This window comes from Pogoniulus pusillus, chromosome 15 (genome assembly GCF_015220805.1).
Source record: "Pogoniulus pusillus isolate bPogPus1 chromosome 15, bPogPus1.pri, whole genome shotgun sequence".
Taxonomy (NCBI): Eukaryota; Metazoa; Chordata; class Aves; order Piciformes; family Lybiidae; genus Pogoniulus; species Pogoniulus pusillus.
The window spans coordinates 23,308,738-23,326,479 of NC_087278.1; the positions used below are offsets into that span (position 1 = coordinate 23,308,738).

The 17,742-nt window shown below is 50.2% G+C and overlaps 1 protein-coding gene across 2 annotated transcripts in view; it reads left to right on the forward strand.

The window, feature by feature from the left end:
• BPGM (bisphosphoglycerate mutase) overlaps nt 1-17,742 on the forward strand; it is a 47,415-nt gene that overhangs the window by 14,060 nt on the left and 15,613 nt on the right. Inside the window, exon 1 of one of the 2 annotated variants that reach the window (XM_064155758.1) lies at nt 15,677-15,779. The exons of the other annotated variant lie outside the window; for it this stretch is intronic. The gene's annotated coding sequence lies outside the window, so the exon portion shown is untranslated. Of the gene's footprint in view, nt 1-15,676; nt 15,780-17,742 lie in introns of those variants that run through there. 2 annotated transcript variants of the gene reach the window in all.

The following is a 17,742-nucleotide window of genomic DNA, read 5'->3' on the forward strand; positions in this document are numbered from 1 at the left end:
GGGAAGAAGCAGTTCTTTGTCTCCCTCGCACATGGAGGTGATGCATGCTTCTCAGGCTGGGAAGTCAGGCACAGAGGAGATGAGGGAAGTTCACACAGGCTATGTGGGGCAAAAGTTAGAAGTAAAATCACAGTATCACCAAGGTTGGAAGAGACCTCACAGATCATCAAGTCCAACCCTTTACCACAGAGCTCAAGGCCAGACCATGGCACCAAGTGCCACGTCCAATCCTGCCTTGAACAGCTCCAGGGACGGCGACTCCACCACCTCCCCGGGCAGCCCATTCCAGTGTCCAATGACTCTCTCAGGGAAGAACTTTCTCCTCACCTCCAGCCTAAATTTCCCCTGGCACAGCCTGAGGCTGTGTCCTCTCGTTCTGGTGCTGGCCACCTGAGAGAAGAGAGCAACCTCCTCCTGGTCACAACCACCCTTCAGGTAGTTGTAGACAGCAATAAGGTCACCCCTGAGCCTCCTCTTCTCCAGGCTAACCAATCCCAGCTCCCTCAGCCTCTCCTCGTAGGGCTGTGCTCAAGGCCTCTCCCCAGCCTCGTTGCCCTTCTCTGGACATGCTCAAGCATCTCAATGTCCCTCCTAAACTGGGGGGCCCACAACTGAACACAGCACTCAAGGTGTGGTCTAACCAGTGCAGAGTACAGGGGCAGAATGACCTCCCTGCTCCTGCTGACCACACCATTCCTGATGCAGGCCAGGATGCCACTGGCTCTCTTGGCCACCTGGGCACACTGCTGGCTCATGTTCAGGCAGGTATCAATCAGCACCCCCAGATCCCTCTCTGTCTGGCTGCTCTCCAGCCACTCCGACCCCAGCCTGTATCTCTGCATGGGGTTGTTGTGGCCAAAGTGCAGCACCCTGCACTTGGAGCTATTGAAGCCATCCCCTTGGACTCTGCCCATCTGTGCAGGCGGTCAAGGTCCCACTGCAGAGCCCTTCTGCCCTCCAACCCAGCCACATCTGCCCCCAGCTTAGTGTCATCTGCAAACTTGATGATGACTGACTCCATGCCCTCATCCAGATCATCTATGAAGATGTTAAATGAAGATGTAAATGAAGTCCACATTGTTTCCAGATCTCAGCAGGAACATTGCTCTGGTAAGATTCCAGCTTTGGCTGCTTTTTCATTTCCCCACCTTGTTTTATTAGTGCTAGTAGCAGGCTTATCTCTATGGCTCAATCATGAGCAGCCAATGCAAACACAGAGCAGTGTTTCATGAAGCAGAGAAAGATGTGAGAATGAAGAAGATAAAAGGGGTGCTCCAATTATGTGGTCATTGTGTCATTTACAGCTTATGTCATAAACTAATGCATCTTCTTGCACCAAACTAGAACCAAGCTAATAGGGACAGGAGGCTGTATTTTAATGTTTGCACACAGGAGGGCAGAGTTAAACTTGTGTGTGACAGCTGCTGTAGAATTTCTTCAGTGATCTCCCTGCAGATTGGACTGGATTCCTCAGATTTTGTAACAGTGAGAAGTGGAAATGTCTCTTCCTCTGTCTCTCTTCCTAAAAAGGATAAAGGTGGTTTATGTGTGTAATAAATAAGTTGGCATTGGAATCTCCTGGTGCAGGCTCAAGCACAGGTGACCACCTGGTGGACGTGAGGAAGGCTGTGGTTGTAGTTTACCCAGACTTCAGCAAGGCCTTTGGCAGTCTGCCACAGCAAACTCCTGGCCAAGCTGGCAGCCCATGGCTGGGACAGAGGCACTCTGTGCTGGGTTAGGAACTGCCTGGATGGCTGGGCACAGAGTGGTGGTGAATGGTGCCACATCCAGCTGGCAGCCAAGCACTAGTGGTGTCCCTCAGGGATCAGTGCTGGGCCCAGTTCTGTGTAATATCTTCATTTAATGATCTGAATGAGAGGTTTGAGTCCAGCATCATTAAGTTTGCAGACACCAAGTTGGGAGCATGTGTGGATCTGTTAGAGGGCAGGAGGGCTATGCAGAGGGACCTGGACAGGCTGCACAGAGGGGCACAGTCCAAGGCCATGAGTTTTGCCAAGTCCAAGTGCCAGGTTCTGCACTTTGGCCACAACAATCCCATGCAGTGCTACAGGCTGGAGACAGAGTGGCTGTAGAGCAGCCAGGCAGAGAGGGACCTGGAGGTGCTACTTGACAGCAACTGAATGTGAGCCAGCAGTGTGACCAAGAAGGCAAATGGCATCCTGGCCTGTATCAGGAACAGCATGGCCAACAGGACCGGGGAAGTCCTTCAGCATTGGTCAGGCCACATCTTGAGTCCTGTGTCCAGTTCTGGGGTCCTCAATTTAAGAAAGCTCTTGAGGTGCTTGAATGTGTCCAGAGGAGGGCAGCAAGGCTGGTGAGGGGCCTGGAGCACAGCCCTGTGAGGAGAGGCTGAGGGGGCTGGGGGTGTGCAGCCTGCAGAAGAGGAGGCTCAGGGGTGACCTCATTGCTGTCTACAACTACCTGAAGGGAGGTTATAGCCAGGTGGGGTTGGTCTCTTCTGCCAGGCAAGCAGCCACAGAACAAGGGGACACAGTGTGAAGTTGTGCCAGGGGAGACATTGAGGGGCTGGAGCAGGGCCAGAGGAGAGCAACAAGACTGGGGACTCTTCTGCAGGCTGCACACCCCCAGCTCCCTCAGCCTCTCCTCACAGGGCTGTGCTCCAGGCCCCTCACCAGCTTTGTCACCCTTCTCTGGACATGTTCCAGCACCTCAACATCTCTCTTGAATTGAGGGGCCCAGAACTGGACACAGCACATAGTTAAAACCAAGGAGTTAATCTTGATTAGGAATAACATTCAAAATAGCACAGTGGAATCTGTGCAATTAGAGCTGAATAGAAATTGCTTTCTAACCTGAACTCACACAGAGCAGGGAGGACAGGTGGTTTTAGCTGAGTTAGGTTTTGTGAATGAGAGCAGAACCTCTTGTGATCTTTCTCTTGTCAAGTGGATGGACCTGTGGGCCATAGGAGCATTTAGTGGGGGGTGTGGAAGGTCCAGTGACTCCCACAGAAGTTTGGTTTACTGCCTAGGTTTGCAGCAGGATCCATCAGATGAGCTTCCACACTTCCAGCATCTGTCATTTCCAGAAGTAATTCGGTGCACATGGGGAGGGGGCCATGAGCTGCACATTATTCTGGTGAGATGCTTCTAGCTATTCATATTGGTTCTAGTTTAAATTCCCCAGAGACTCAAATATAGTGAATAGGACCAATAACAATTTATAGGATGCCTTTACCTCTTCCTCCTTTCTTATAGAATCATAGAATTAACCAGGTTGGAAGAGACCTCCGAGATCATCCAGGCCAACCTAGCACCCAGCTCTATCCAATCAACCAGACCATGGCACTAAGTGCCTCATCCAGTCTTTTCTTGAAGACCCCCAGGGATGGTGCCTCCACCACCTCCCTGGGCAGCCCATTCCAATGCCAATCACTCTCTCTGTGAAGAACTTCTTCCTAACATCCAGCCTATACCTACCCTGGCACAACTTGAGACTGTGTCCCCTTGTTCTGTTGCTGGTTGCCTGGGAGAAGAGGCCACCCCCCACCTGGCTACAGCCTCCCTTCAGGTAGTTGTAGACAGTAATAAGATCACCCCTGAGCCTCCTCTTCTCCAGGCTAAACAGGCCCAGCTCCCTCAACCTCTCCTCATAGGATTTGTGTTCCAGGCCCCTCACCAGCTTTGTTGCCCTTCTCTGGACATGCTCCAGCACCTCAACATCCTTCTTGAATTGAGTGGCCCAGAACTGGACACAGTACCCAAGGTGTGGCCTGACCAGTGCAGAGTGCAGGGGAAGAATAACCTCCCTTGTCCTGCTGGCCACACTGTTGCTGATGCAGGCCAGGATGCCATTGGCTCTCTTGGCCACCTGGGCACACTGCTGACTCATCTTCAGCTTACTGTCTATCAGTACCCCCAGGTCCCTTTCCTCCTGGCTGCTCTCCAGCCACTCAGTCCCCAGCCTGTAGTGCTGCTTGGGGTTGTTGTGGCCAAAGGAATGAAGAAAAGGAATTAGATGTAGAGAGGAAAAGGTAAAACACACCCAAATAAAAAGTCCCACTTCAACTTAGAAGTTAAAAGAGAAAACTTTAACACTAAATAAAAGGTATTTGAGGTAAGGGAGTGACAAAGAGGTATAGGGAAGGGAAAACAAAATACATACATACAACAGGATTGATGGCAATGGGTTCTCCACCTTGTGCATTGATGGCCACGTGGGGAAACAAAGAGTAGCAGGGACAGGAAGATGATGCTCTCAGGCAGGGCAAGAGAGAACAAAACAGGACGTTCCTCTGTTTTTCTAGGGAGCTAGACAGAAAGTGGGAGTGGGCTAAACACTACACCTGGAGTAAGGCTGGACCCGTCCCCAGGGAGGAGTCAGGAGGACCTGGGGTCAAGGTCAAGGCCACTCTCCCAGGAGGGTTAACCCTTTACGCTGTTGTCTTGTTTGGACACTCTCACTTGTCTTGTAACCATGTCTGCAACCCAAAGGGCTAGGAAAAGATGGTGGCCAGGAATGGGTTGCTGCAGAAGCCAGCAAAATGAATTTGGCCTGTGTGTGCTCCCAGATGCCCTCGTACCCTAGCTGTAACCCAGAGGGTCTGAGAAGATGTCTAATGTTTGGGAGCAGCTGTGTGTTTCAAAGGCCAAGAGATCTATGTCAGACAGCACAGGCCTAAGTTTGTAATATCTCTTGAGAGGTGTTACAACCTCCCCACTGTAAAACCTCCTGAAAAGCAGAAGAGGTTGGTTGCCAGATATATGCTACTTCTGCAAATGCCTTCTTAAGAAAGGCAGGACCATACTTCCCCTTTAAAAATATTACCCTCACAGACCCATTGAATTGATCTGTGTGGCCAGCACATCAAGGGAGGTTCTCCTCCCCCTCCCCTCTGCCCTGGTGAGGGCCTACCTAGAATACTGCATCCAGTCCTGGGCTCCCCAGTTCAAGAGGGACAGGGATCTACTGGAGAGAGTCCAGGAGAGGACTACAAGGATGCTAAAGGGATTGGAGCACTACCTGATGAGGAGAGGCTGAGACCCCATGGGCTGGTTAGTCTGGAGAGAAGGCTGAGAGGAGATCTAAGCAATGTCTATCAGTAGCTGAGGGCTGGGGGTCAGGAAGGAAGGGACAGGGACAGCCTCTGCTCACTGTGTCCTGGCATAGAACAAGGGGCAATGAATGGAAACTGCAGCACAGGAGGTTCCAGCTCAACAGAAGGAAGAACTTCTTGACTGTAAGGATCCCAGAGCCTGGCACAGGCTGCCCAGAGAGGTTGTGGAGTCTCCTTCTCTGGAGCCTTTCCAGCCCTGTCTGGATGTGTTCCTGTGTGACCTGTGCTGGGTTCTCTGGCCCTGCTCTGGCAGGGAAGTTGGACTGGAAGATCACCTTGGGTTCCTTCCAACTCCTACCATCCTGTGAGCCTGTGAGTTAGTTATTTGGTATACTACAGATGCAGCCTTCAACAGGGAAGGGTAGCAAGAGCAGTACAGAATGTTTAAACAGTTACCTGAGCTGTCCAAAATGCTAAATGTTGAGTAGTGCTTTGTGCCTCTGGGAAGCAGAATGTGCCTTTATTATTACTGTTATTGTGGAAAGGGTGTGCTGGTTGGACTGGACGATCTTGGAGGTCTCTTCCAACCTGGTTGATTCTATGATTCTATGCTGAAGCTTAGGCAAACTACTTTTCCAGACTTTTTAGTGGACAGCTAGATCTGATGGCAGTGCAGAGAAAAGTACTAATGCTGCATCAGAAGACAGCAGAAGTCAGGCACAGAAATTACTTAAAGGAATGATTTTTGTGTGAGTAAAACATGTGTGAGATGAAATTAGGACTGAAAAATTCTGGGAAGTTGGATATCCTAACTCCTCACACATGCCTGATTTATTAGTCCTGTCTGCCTTTTCTACTCAAGCTCCTATTACATTAAAGAAAGGGCAGGGAAGTAAAGGGGAGAGGCATGATTTAACTTGTGGCACACAGCTGTTTATTCAGAAACTTAACTCCTACACTTTCCTGGGGGGGAGGAAAAAAACTGTAAAAGAGTGGCCTGACCTTGTTGCTTTTTAAAGTCAGGAGCAACCCCCCTGCATTCTGAGAAGTTGAAAAGTAAAAGCTGAAGAGCAGTGTGACTCAGTCCTTCTGTTTATATTACCTAATCACAGCACAGAACAGATTTTTTGGTGTAGGAAACTCATTTCTGTGCTCCATTCCAAGCCAAACTAAACATCAGTCGGGCTTGTTTTGTAAACTGGTGCACAGCAAGAGAAGTGCAGAGCGTGGGAGGAAAGGTAAGAAGCACAAGACAAGTCTTTGTGATTTGTAGGACGTTTGAGAGACAGCAAATGTAATACATACAGAGGTGGATCTGCACAAGCAGCAGATGCAATAAATACAGAGGTGGATCTGCACAAACAGCAGATGTAATCAATACAGAGGTGGATCTGCACAAGCAGCAGATGTAATACATACAGAGATGGATCTGCACAAGCAGCAGATGTAATACATACAGAGGTGGATCTGCACAAACAGCAGATGTAATCAATACAGAGGTGGATCTGCACAAGCAGCAGATGTAATACATACAGAGGTGGATCTGCACAAACAGCAGATGTAATACATACAGAGGTGGATCTGCACAAACAGCAGATGTAATACATACAGAGGTGGATCTGCACAAGCAGCAGATGTAATACATACAGAGGTGGATCTGCACAAACAGAAACTGTAATACATACAGAGGTGGATCTGCACAAGCAGCAGATGTAATACATACAGAGGTGGATCTGCACAAGCAGCAGATGTAATACATACAGAGATGGATCTGCACAAGCAGCAGATGCAATAAATACAGAGATGGATCTGCACAAGCAGCAGATGTAATAAATACAGAGATGGATCTGTACAAACAGCAGATGTAATACACACAGAGGTGGATCTGCACAAACAGCAGATGTAATACATACAGAGATGGATCTGCACAAGCAGCAGATGTAATAAATACAGAGATGGATCTGTACAAACAGCAGATGTAATACATACAGAGATGGATCTGCACAAGCAGCAGATGTAATACATACAGAGGTGGATCTGCACAAGCAGCAGATGTAATACACACAGAGGTGGATCTGCACAAGCAGCAGATGTAATACACACAGAGGTGGATCTGCACAAGCAGCAGATGTAATCAATACAGAGGTGGATCTGCACAAACACATCAATGAGGAAGAAATAAGAAGTTAACCCAGAGCTCATTGTAACATGGAAGTAAAGCCTCTGAGAGCAGGGCTTTGAGGTGAGCCATGACTTTCATAGAAAGACATTAGTAGAAGCAAGCTTGAACGTGTCTTGTGCCTGTTTGTTGTTCACCCTGTTCTCAGCACTGGTGCTGGGGGGTCCCATGTTACACTTTTCATAGAATCAAAGAATCAGTCAGAATTGGAAGGGACCACAAGGATCAGTCAGTCCCAAGCCCCTGCCATAAGCAGGGACACCCTACCCTAGAGCAGGCTGCCCACAGCCTCAGCCAGCCTGGCCTTAAACACCTCCAGGCATGGGGCCTCAACCACCTCCCTGGGCAACCCATTCCAGCCTCTCACCACTCTCATGCTCAACAACTTTCTCCTCCCCTCCAGTCTGACTCTCCCCACCTCCAGCTCTGCTCCATTCCCCCCAGTCCTGTCACTCCCTGACAGCCTAAAAAGTCCCTCCCCAGCTTTTTTGTATGCCCCCTTCAGATCCTGGAAGGCCACAAGAAGGTCACCTGGGAGCCTCCTCTGCTCCAGCCTGCACAGCCCCAACTCTTTCAGTCTGTGCTCACAGCAGAGCTGCTGCAGCCCTCTTGGTTATATAAATGACTCCTTTTGGTTATTTTTGCTCAGATTCTTACATGCTGTTGCCCTGTTCTAGTATCAACACTATCCAGTCTGTTTCCTAACCAACTTATCATGCCTTGACTAGACACCACCTTGCTGCTTGCTTTTTTTCCCAGAGGCCCTTTTAGATTATCTTTTCCCAGACAGTTTGCTGTTGACGTCTGATGCCTACAGCACTTTGTTTATCAGGAGGGCAAAAAAGCCCCACGCAGATTCACCACAGGATTTTCTTTGCTTTCTTTGCTACAGTAAGGCACTGGCTAGAAAATGGTGAAATGCTCCAACCCAAAACCTGCCATGTAAACCACTCCTAAGCCACATCATTTAGAAGTGAACTTCATAAACCTTCAAATTCTGTTTCTTTTTTTTTTTTTCTGGAAATGGGACAAGCTCTGCTTGTGAAAAAGGATTTTCTTTCCCCAGCCTTTGGCACCTTGTACAAGTTTCTGTAGAGCTCTATTTGGGAGTTAGAACAGTATCCATAGAATCATGGAATCATAGAATCAAGCAGGTTGGAAGAGACCTCCAAGATCATCCAGGCCAACCTAGCACCCAGCCCTGTCCAGTCAACCAGACCATGGCACTAAGTGCCTCATCCAGGCTTTGCTTGAACACCTCCAGGGACAGTGACTCCACCACCTCCCTGGGCAGCCCATTCCAATGCCAATCACTCTCTCTGTGAAGAACTTCCTCCTAACATCCAGCCTAGATCTTCCCCAGCACAACCTGAGACTGTGTCCCCTTGTCCTGTTGCTGCTTGCCTGGGAGAAGAGACCAACCCCACCTGGCTACAGCCTCCCTACAGGTAGTTGTAGACAGCAATGAGCTCTGCCCTGAGCCTCTTCTTCTGCAGGCTGCACACCCCCAGCTCCCTCAGCCTCTCCTCACAGGGCTGTGCTCCAGGCCTCTCACCAGCATTGTTGCCCTTCTCTGGACACCTTCCAGCACCTCAACATCTCTCTTGAATTGAGGGGCCCAGAACTGGACACAGCACTCAAGGTGTGGCCTGAGCAGTGCTGAGTCCAGGGGCAGAATAACCTCCCTTGTCCTACTGGCCACACTGCTCCTGAGCCAGGCCAGGATGCCATTGGCTCTCTTGGCCACCTGGGCACACTGCTGCCTCATCTTCAGCTATTCTCTCCCAGCACCCCCAGGTCCCTTTCTGCCTGGCTGCTCTCAGCCACTATGTCCCCAGCCTGTAGCACTGCTTGGGGTTGTTGTGGCCAAAGTGTAGAACCCTGCACTAGGCCTTGTTCAGTCTCATCCCATTGGCCTCTGCCCACCCATCCAGACTGTCTAGGTCCCTCTGCAGGGCTCTCCTACCTGCTTCTAGCTTGGTGTCATCTGCAAACTTACTGATGCTGGACTCAGTCCTCTGGTCCAGATCATCAATAAAGGTATTGAACAGGACTGTGCCCAGCACTGATCCTTGGGGCACACCACTAGTGCCAGCTGCCAACTGGATGTGGCACCATTCACCACCACTCTATGGGCTCTGCCATCCAGCCAGTTCTTGACCCAGCAAAGAGTGAATCTGTCTAAGCTGTGAGCTGCCAGCTTGGCTAGGAGCTTGAGGGCTCTTGCAGAACATTGTGCTCCACATTTTCTGGTAGCATCTAGACACCAGCCTTTAATTGTTAAGTGTCCATGAAACGCTTTGGAGGGCATACAGAGTGTCAGGTTTCCCCATGTGTATGTTTTCAGCTTGGCATGCACATAAATAATGTTTGTCTGTTTTTGAGTGAGGATTTCACATTAGCAGAGAGAAGTCACACGTTTTGCTTCAGAGTAACATTACAGTGCCTAGCCATAAGGATTACAGCAGAAATTCACTCCCCACTTAGGGTTTGGAACATGATGCCTCACATAGCAGCTGCCCTTCATCTGTGTTGCATATAATGAAGGGCTTCATGTGTTTTGTTCCTGTTTCACAGTCATTTATCCAGTACTTAGTGATTCAGAAAAACTTCTGTGTTTACTTAAAGACTAAAGGTATGATTCTGGTGACGACTGCAGGCTTAGTTTAAGTGGTTACATTATTGTTTTTAAACATATTTTTACTCCTAGCAGTGGCATTACAGAAAAATGATCAAACAAATCAACAACAAAAACCAAAACCAAAACCAAACCAAACCAAACAAAAAGACTCAATGCTGGTCAGGCCATGCCTTGAGTGCTGTGTCCAGTTCTGGGCCCCTCAATTCAAGAGAGATGTTGAGGTAGTGCCCAGAGAAGGGTGACAAAGCTGGTGAGGGGCCTGGGGCACAGCCCTGTGAGGAGAGGCTGAGGGAGCTGGGGGTGTGCAGCCTGCAGAAGAGGAGGCTCAGGGCAGACCTCATTGCTGTCTGCAGCTGCCTGCAGGGAGGCTGTAGCCAGGTGGGGTTGGGCTCTTCTCCCAGGTACACAGCAACAGAACAAGGGGACACAGTCTCAAGTTGTGCCAGGGGAGGTCTAGGCTGGATGTTAGGAGGAAGTTGTTGGCAGAGAGAGTGATTGGCATTGGAATGGGCTGCCCAGGGAGGTGGTGGAGTCATCATCCCTGGAGGTGTTGAAGCAAAGCCTGGATGAGGCACTTAGTGCCGTGGTCTGGTTGACTGGCTAGGGCTGGGTGCTAGGTTGGCCTGGATGATCTTGGGGATCTCTTCCAACCTGGTTGATTCTGTGAGTCCATGATTCTATGTCCTCCACATGGACTTAGCTTCTTGGTTTGGCAAAAAGCAATGCATTCAGATCCATTAAATGATGTATTGCCTTCATACCCAAAGAGGATGAAAGCTCAGCTGTATTTACACATGAAAGCAGCATTGTATTGGGTGCTAGTAAAGCAAAAAGTGAAAAAGAAAAGCCCTTTGCTGTGGAGATTAAATTGTAATGGGGTGACTAATTGATGTGTCAGGTGTGTCTCACAGCTGGGTCGCCCCCAAGTTTTAGGTAATAATAGGTGTGGTTTCAGATGTGGTGGTTTGATGGTGGCCAATATGGGTAGGTGTGTGATGAAAAGTTAACCCATGCATAGGTATGCTTGAGGCAAGAAAATGTTGAGAAGCATTTGTCTGGTTAATGCAAGATATAGTGAATGTCTCTGACAAGGCAACAGATGAAGGACTAGCATGTCTTTACCTGCCATGTGCTCTCTGAGCTCTGATGGAGAAAGCTTCATTTCCTTGTACAACAGTCCAAGGACTGGTGTATAGCAGGATATTTGAAGGACTACCAGCACACAGGACTGTGCAGCAAATCATACAAGCTGTGCCTGTGGTCTCAGGCAACAAGGAAAGCAGCTTTCAGTCCATGAATACATCTAAGTTCACTTGGGATTCAGCTACACAAGGGCATCTCAGCTTGTATTACAAACATGGTGGCCAACAGAGACAGGGAGGTAATCATCCCCCTGCACTCAGTACTGGTGAGGCCACATCTTGAGTACAGTGTTCAGTTCTGGGCCCCTCACTACAAGAGAGACATTGAGGTGCTGGAGAAGGGCAGTGAGGCTGGTGAAGGGCCTGGAGCACTTGGTCTGTGAGGAGCATCTGAGGGAGCTGGGGGTGGTCAGTCTGAAGAAGAGGAGGCTGAAGGGAGACCTCATTGCTCTCTACGACTACCTGCAGGGAGGTTGGAGCAAGGAGAAGGCAGCCTCTTCTCTTTGGTAGCAAGAGACAGGACCAGAGGGAATGGTTCCAAGCTGCAGCAGAGGAGGTTCAGGCTGGATATTAGGACATATTTCTTCACTGGAATGTTCTGCTTGGGGCAGTGGTGGAGTCTCCATCCCTGGAGGTGTTTAAAGCAGTCTGTGGAGCTGGTGCTTAGGGCTGTGGTTTAGTGTTGACCCTTCAGTGCTGGGTTGAGAGTTGGACTGGATGAGCTTGGAGGTCTCTTCTAACCAAGTGTTTTCCGTCATTCTATGAAGAGTTATAGGGGAATGTGATGCAACAACAGTAGGGATAGCAGACAGGATCTAGGGCACGTGTAGAGGAAAAACTATCAGGTGTAGAAAATGGCCTGAATGGGCCTGCATCCAAGAAAAAGATTCACATATCTGAGCAGCAGGGAGAAGAGGCATGCTGCTGGCAGCAACTGAAGGTGGAAAGGAGTAGGTTGAGTCTAGGAGGGAAATTCACGTAGTAGAAGAACATCCAGGAGGAGGTTTTAGAGAGGTTTCAGAATTGTTGAAGTGTTTGATTATAGAAGTTTCAAGTAAATTATTAGCAAAGTTAAGAAAGAAGTTTCACGTTTCCAACAGCTGTAAACAAGAAGGTCATTGGCCTCTGGAGACTGCAGTGTGCATGTCTGCAGTGCTCTGCAACAAATACTTGGTCTAGCTTTGGACGAAATAACTACGCTATGAGAAAGTGCCAAGGGCATAGCCAGTGAAGGGGCTTGCCTGATTGCCGCTGTTTTAATCAATCATTAATTGCCCTTTCTTGTTTCCAGTTGTGTTTTCTTCTGTCTCTGCCTTGCTCAGCTCCAGCCTTTGCTACTGTTTCACTGGTGCCCCAGCAGGAGCTTTGTGTCGAGACGTTTCCTTAACCGCTTCTGTCCTAAACATTCCTGCTAAATGCTACAGCCTGGAAGGGCTCCAGAGCAGAGACCCTGAAAAACACCGGCCAGCTGCTCTGAGAGATAATAGCTGCCAAACGAGTGGAGCTGTCTGCAAGAAGTCATGCACAGGGACATGGCTTCGACTCTGCCATCCCTGTATAGTTGGAAATATTAATCAGTTATTAGGCTGTTTTTGCCATGCTAATGAAATGGGCTTTTGCAAAGACTAACAGACATAAGGAGTCTGTATTTAATGGACATGGAGCTCCTGGCTTACCCTTTCCGTCTCTTGCCCCCTCTCCCTTCCTCTCTCCCTCTCCCCTTTTCTTTCCCTCTCCCTTTTCTCTTCCTCTTCCCTTTTCTTTCCCTCTCCCTTTTCTTTCCCTCTCCCTTTTCTCTCCCTCTCCCCTCCTCTCTTTCTCCCCTCCTTCTCTCTCTCCTCTTCTCTCTCCCCTTCTCTCTCTCTTTCTCCCCCTATCTTTCCTCCTCTCTCTCCTTCCCTCTCTCCCCCTCTCTGTCCCACTCTCTCTCCCCTTCTCTCCCTCCCCCCCCCCCTTCTCTCCCCCTCCCCAACTTTCTCTCCCCCTCTCTGTTTCCTAATGCTTGAAGTACAGCCAGTACACAGTTCCTGTACTCAGGAACAGAAGTTTTTCTTTCCATCTCTAGGACCGTTGGTTCTTTACCCTGCAAAGTCAATCAGGCAGCCTGCCTGTGGTGCACCCATATGTTCATAGAGGAAACAGGTTTGATCTGCCTGGAGGCAAACTGGCTGCAGGTGTGAGATCACACTGTGATGCAAGAGCGTTTCTCTTTAGCAATTCAAACTGATCAGTGGCAAATGAAACTCTTCTGGTATAGTGAACTGAAGAGCAATGCTTGATGTTGGCTGGACTGGTTTTATACTGTTGGTTCTAGTTTAGATAAAGTTGATAGAGAGGAAATGTAATGAAAGTTAGTGGGTAAGCTGAAAAGGATTATATGTGTAAGTGCAATTCACATCTAGTGATGTGAATTTTTATCAGGAAAAGCACTGGAAATGTTCTCCCTGGGATGCAGAATGTTTTCCAGAGCTTCCCAAAGAACAAAATCAAGTGCAGTAACTAACAAAGGGACACAAGGTATTGCTTACCGACAGCCTGGCCATTTTTACCACTCAGCCCACTTAGTGCTGTGCCATGAGCCTAGAGAAGCAGTATTTCATCTGTCTGGTCCTTTTTTCCACTGACAAGTTAGCATCCTGTCCCTGTAAGTGCCAAATAAAACACCCTTCCTCCTTTGCAGCACATTAGAGATTATTTTAACACTTCTGTCCCAAATTCATAGAATCATAGAATCAACCAGGTTGGAAGAGACCTCCAAGATCATCCAGTCCAACCTAGCACCCAGCCCTACCCAGTCAACCAGACCATGGCACCAAGTGCCTCATCCAGCCTTTTCTTGAACACCTCCAGGCACGGTGACTCCACCACCTCCCTGGGCAGCCCATTCCAATGGCAAATCACTCTCTCTGTCTAAAATGTCTTCGTGTTGCCTTTTTATATGTGAATCTAAATCCTCCACCTTTTTGTTTTCATGCAGTGCCATTTGACCTGTTAAAAACAGGATCTCACTTCTGTCTCTCCCTGTTGTACACATTCAGTTTGTGTCCCTTTGAATGTCACATTGTGGCTGTTTGAGAGTAAGCATACAGGAAAGAAAAGGTGAATCTGATCGTGTATGAAAGATGTGATCTGCTTCTTTTCTAAAGCAGAAGCAGGCAATAACAACAGAAGCACTAAAGGGCACCTTTCCACACCAGTTCTCTCCCTTACTAGCCAGAGGTGCTCCATCCACTTGGTTTTGATTACTTTGGATTTGATAGGATTAAGGTGGGTAGTGAAGAATGGTGGAGAGTTGAAATAACAACGAAAAGAATCAATTCACCTTATCTATGTGCATGTAAGTCACAAAGGGCCTCTGCTAAGGGCCTAGTCTGGGTTCTTGCTGTAAATCAGGGGGGGCTGTCTGAAGATAAGAGGTACTGAACACAGCCTGAACTTCTGAGCTTTTAGGACAGAGCAGGCTCAATAGGCTACTGAGTATTACCTTCTCCACCCAGAGAAGTGGAGATGTCTGATGCAGGGGGGGTCCATGTAAAGGAGGCAGTGTCAGGAAGACTGTAAATCCTCAGTACCTAAGCCAACGGGGAGAGGGAGAGGGAAATTTGCATCCGAGAATTTAGGATAAAAGGGAAGCTGTGCCTTCCAGCAATCGCGGAGCCCCCACAGGGATCTGTCCCGTGGACTCTCCCAGTATTCAGTAAAGCTTTACTGAACAAACTCCTAGATTGGACTAATTTTCCTTACAGGCTGCAGTGACAAACTGTGGGTGTGAGGGTGGCTAACATCATTGCTAGGAAGACTCGTGGTGGTTTTTTCCCCTGATGATTTCATTATGAGTAATGACATTTTGGACACTTGCGTCTCACTGAATCCAAAAGGTCCTAAAGCCAGAAGTAGCTCTGCCTGGGAAAAACGCCTGACTGACGCCCGAAGCCTGCTTCCTCACCACCTGGGAACGGGTGCGGGGGTGCTGGGAGGCAGCCCAGGACATGGGTGCCTCTTTCTTCGTAGGGAGGCGGCTTTGGGCGGGAGGGCAGGATGGATCCAGAGGCTGCAGGCAGCTCAGCTCGTCCCTTCGCCCCTTCCCTGCCGCGGCAAAGGAATGACTCGGCGTCCCCCCTTCCCGCTGCTGTCGGCGTGCCCGGTCAGGGCAGTGGGTGAGGAAGTGGAGATGCTGACGGGGGGGGACATAGGCCCAAGATGACTCTGAAGGAGTCACCGGACCCAGGGTGGCTTTATGAGAAGCCAAAGGCTTGGCTGCCTCTGGTGATGTTCTGCACATGTGACCCTATTCTCCCAGTGCGGTGACGCCGACAAAGTAGTGAGCATCTGCCACGCCGGTGCCGCCTGCGTTTGCGTATCCATAGCCACGGGGGGAACCGACACTATGATAGCAGCCTGCTCTTGGAGGACGGAGTTTTCACGGAAGGGGACGACATCAGCATCGCCGAGAGGCTCCGCCGGGCACTGAGTTCCGCGCAGAGCTGCGGAGCGCAGGAACTCGGAGGGACGCAGCGCGGCCGCGCTCGGCTGGGCTCCCAGCGCGCCCGCAGGCACCACGCCGCTCTCTGGCGTCACCGCCCCCCAGCTCGGCTTCATTGGCTGAGGGCGATGCTTATCCTCCGGATGAGCCAATCAGGGCCCCCCAGCTTCGCGGGCGCGGGGCCGCCGAGGCCTCATTAAGAGGGGCGGGGCGGGGGGGGTACCTTGCTCCCGCAGCAGCGGCTCCGCCGGGCTCGGAACAGGGCACTGCGCTGCGGACGGGCTGCGGCGGCCACGGTAAGGCACTGGGGTTGTGTTTATTCTCTGAAGCCGAAGGATGAGACTGGGGGGAGGGCGGTTAACGCCCGTGCGGGAGGAGGTGCAAGGACCCTGGGCTTGGAGGGGGCTCCCCGCCGAGGCCGCCAGGGCGACTGGGGCTGCTTTGCGGAGGAGTGGTGCAGGCCCCACGCAGAGAGGCTGTCGGGGCCCGCGGGAGTTTGGCTGGGGCTGGGCGTGCCGGGGTGCTCTGGGACATGGAGGTGGCCAGACTCGTGTGTGGGCCCCTCACGGTGGTGTTGGGGCCTGCGGCAGGTAGTGGCTTCTGGAGGGGACGGTAGCTGTGACACTCGGTGTTTGTGTGTGAGCTGCTGTCCTGCTGCTGGTCAGCCTCGTGTGCTGCGTGTGCCTAGGAGTCGCTGCCCTGCTTCTGTGCGTGTACGAGGTGCTGCCCTGCCGCTGGGGAAGCCTGAGGCACAGGTGCAGTGCACAGGGACGCGTTATAAAGGGGCTGAGCAGCGGAACTCGTGGTGATTGGGGTGAGGACTCCTGCAAATGACCGACACTGGGGTTAGGCTTTCGAACTCTGCTTGGCTAAAAGCTCTCTGGATGTAAGGCGTTTTGCTGAGCGCCTTACTCTGTTTTGTTGTATCCAGCCAAGTTTCTGTAGTTTTGCTCTGCGCTGTCTGTATCCTCCATGGTGTCCCACAGGTTTTGGTAGCTGTTTGTGCGCCGATGGGCTGAAAATGAGCTAGCAGTGTGCCCAGGTGGCCAAGAGAGCCAGTGGCATCCTGGCCTGCATCAGGAATGGTGTGGCCAGCAGGACAAGGGAGGTTATTCTACCCCTGTACTCAGCACTGGTCAGGCCACACCTTGAGTCCTGTGTCCAGTTCTGGGCTCCTCAATTCAAGAGATGTTGAGGCGCTGGAAGGTGTCCAGAGAAGGGCAACAAAGCTGGTGAGGGGCCTGGAACACAAACCCTGTGAGGAGAGGCTGAGGGAGCTGGGGGTGTGCAGCCTAGAGAAGAGGAGGCTCAGGGCAGACCTCATTGCTGTCTACAACTACCTGAAGGGAGGTTGTATCCAGGTGAGGGTTGGTCTCTTCTGCCAGGCAAGCAGCAACAGAACAAGGGGACACAGCCTCAAGCTGTGCCAGGGGAGGTCTAGGCTGGATGTTGGGAGGAAGTTGTTGTCAGACAGAGTGATTGGCTTTGGAATGGGCTGCCCAGGGAGGTGGTGAAGTCCCTTTCCCTGGAGGTGTTAAAGAAAAGCCTGGATGAGGCAATTGGTGTTGTGGTCTGGTTGATTGGCTAGGGCTGGGTGCTAGGTTGGACTGGATGATCTTGGAGGTCTCTTCCAACCTGGTCGTTTCTATGATTCTAAACAAATCCTGGGGAGCAAATGATACCCGGGGGCATCTGAGAGACAAGAAGGTTTCCCTTGTTGGGAATGCAGGAGCTGTGCATGTGCATCTTTTTGGGATAAGGCAATTGGTGGTTTTGCCATCCCATCCAAGCAGTGTGCTCCTTCCCTCCCTCCCCCTTTTTTTAAACTCTGAGAGCAGGTGGTGGTTGGCACAAGCATTTGCACTTGTGTTTTCTGAGTGTTTGATATTTAATCTTTTCCTGCAGGTAAATAACCACGAGTGTGTAGTGTTTTCTGTGTAAAGCAGCTCTTGAGTCTGTCCTGGGATTTGTACAGGTTGTTCCTTTGCCATAGGAGAGGCGAGCAGGATTATTTCCTTTGTGTTGCTGTAAGGCTTTCCTGCTTAAAAGCTTCCATGAGTAGTCTGATGTTTAAACAATCTTGTGAGTGCCAGTCCTTTCTAAATTCGTTTGAGAATGGTGATTCTGTCTAGTCTTCTATATAACTGAACTGAAGTTTATGGTCCCCAGATGATCACAGGTCTTGGTATAACCTCCTCTCACACATTTTTTAAGTTGTATTCAGTAAACCTGTTATTTGTTTTGTCCCAAAGTACCCAA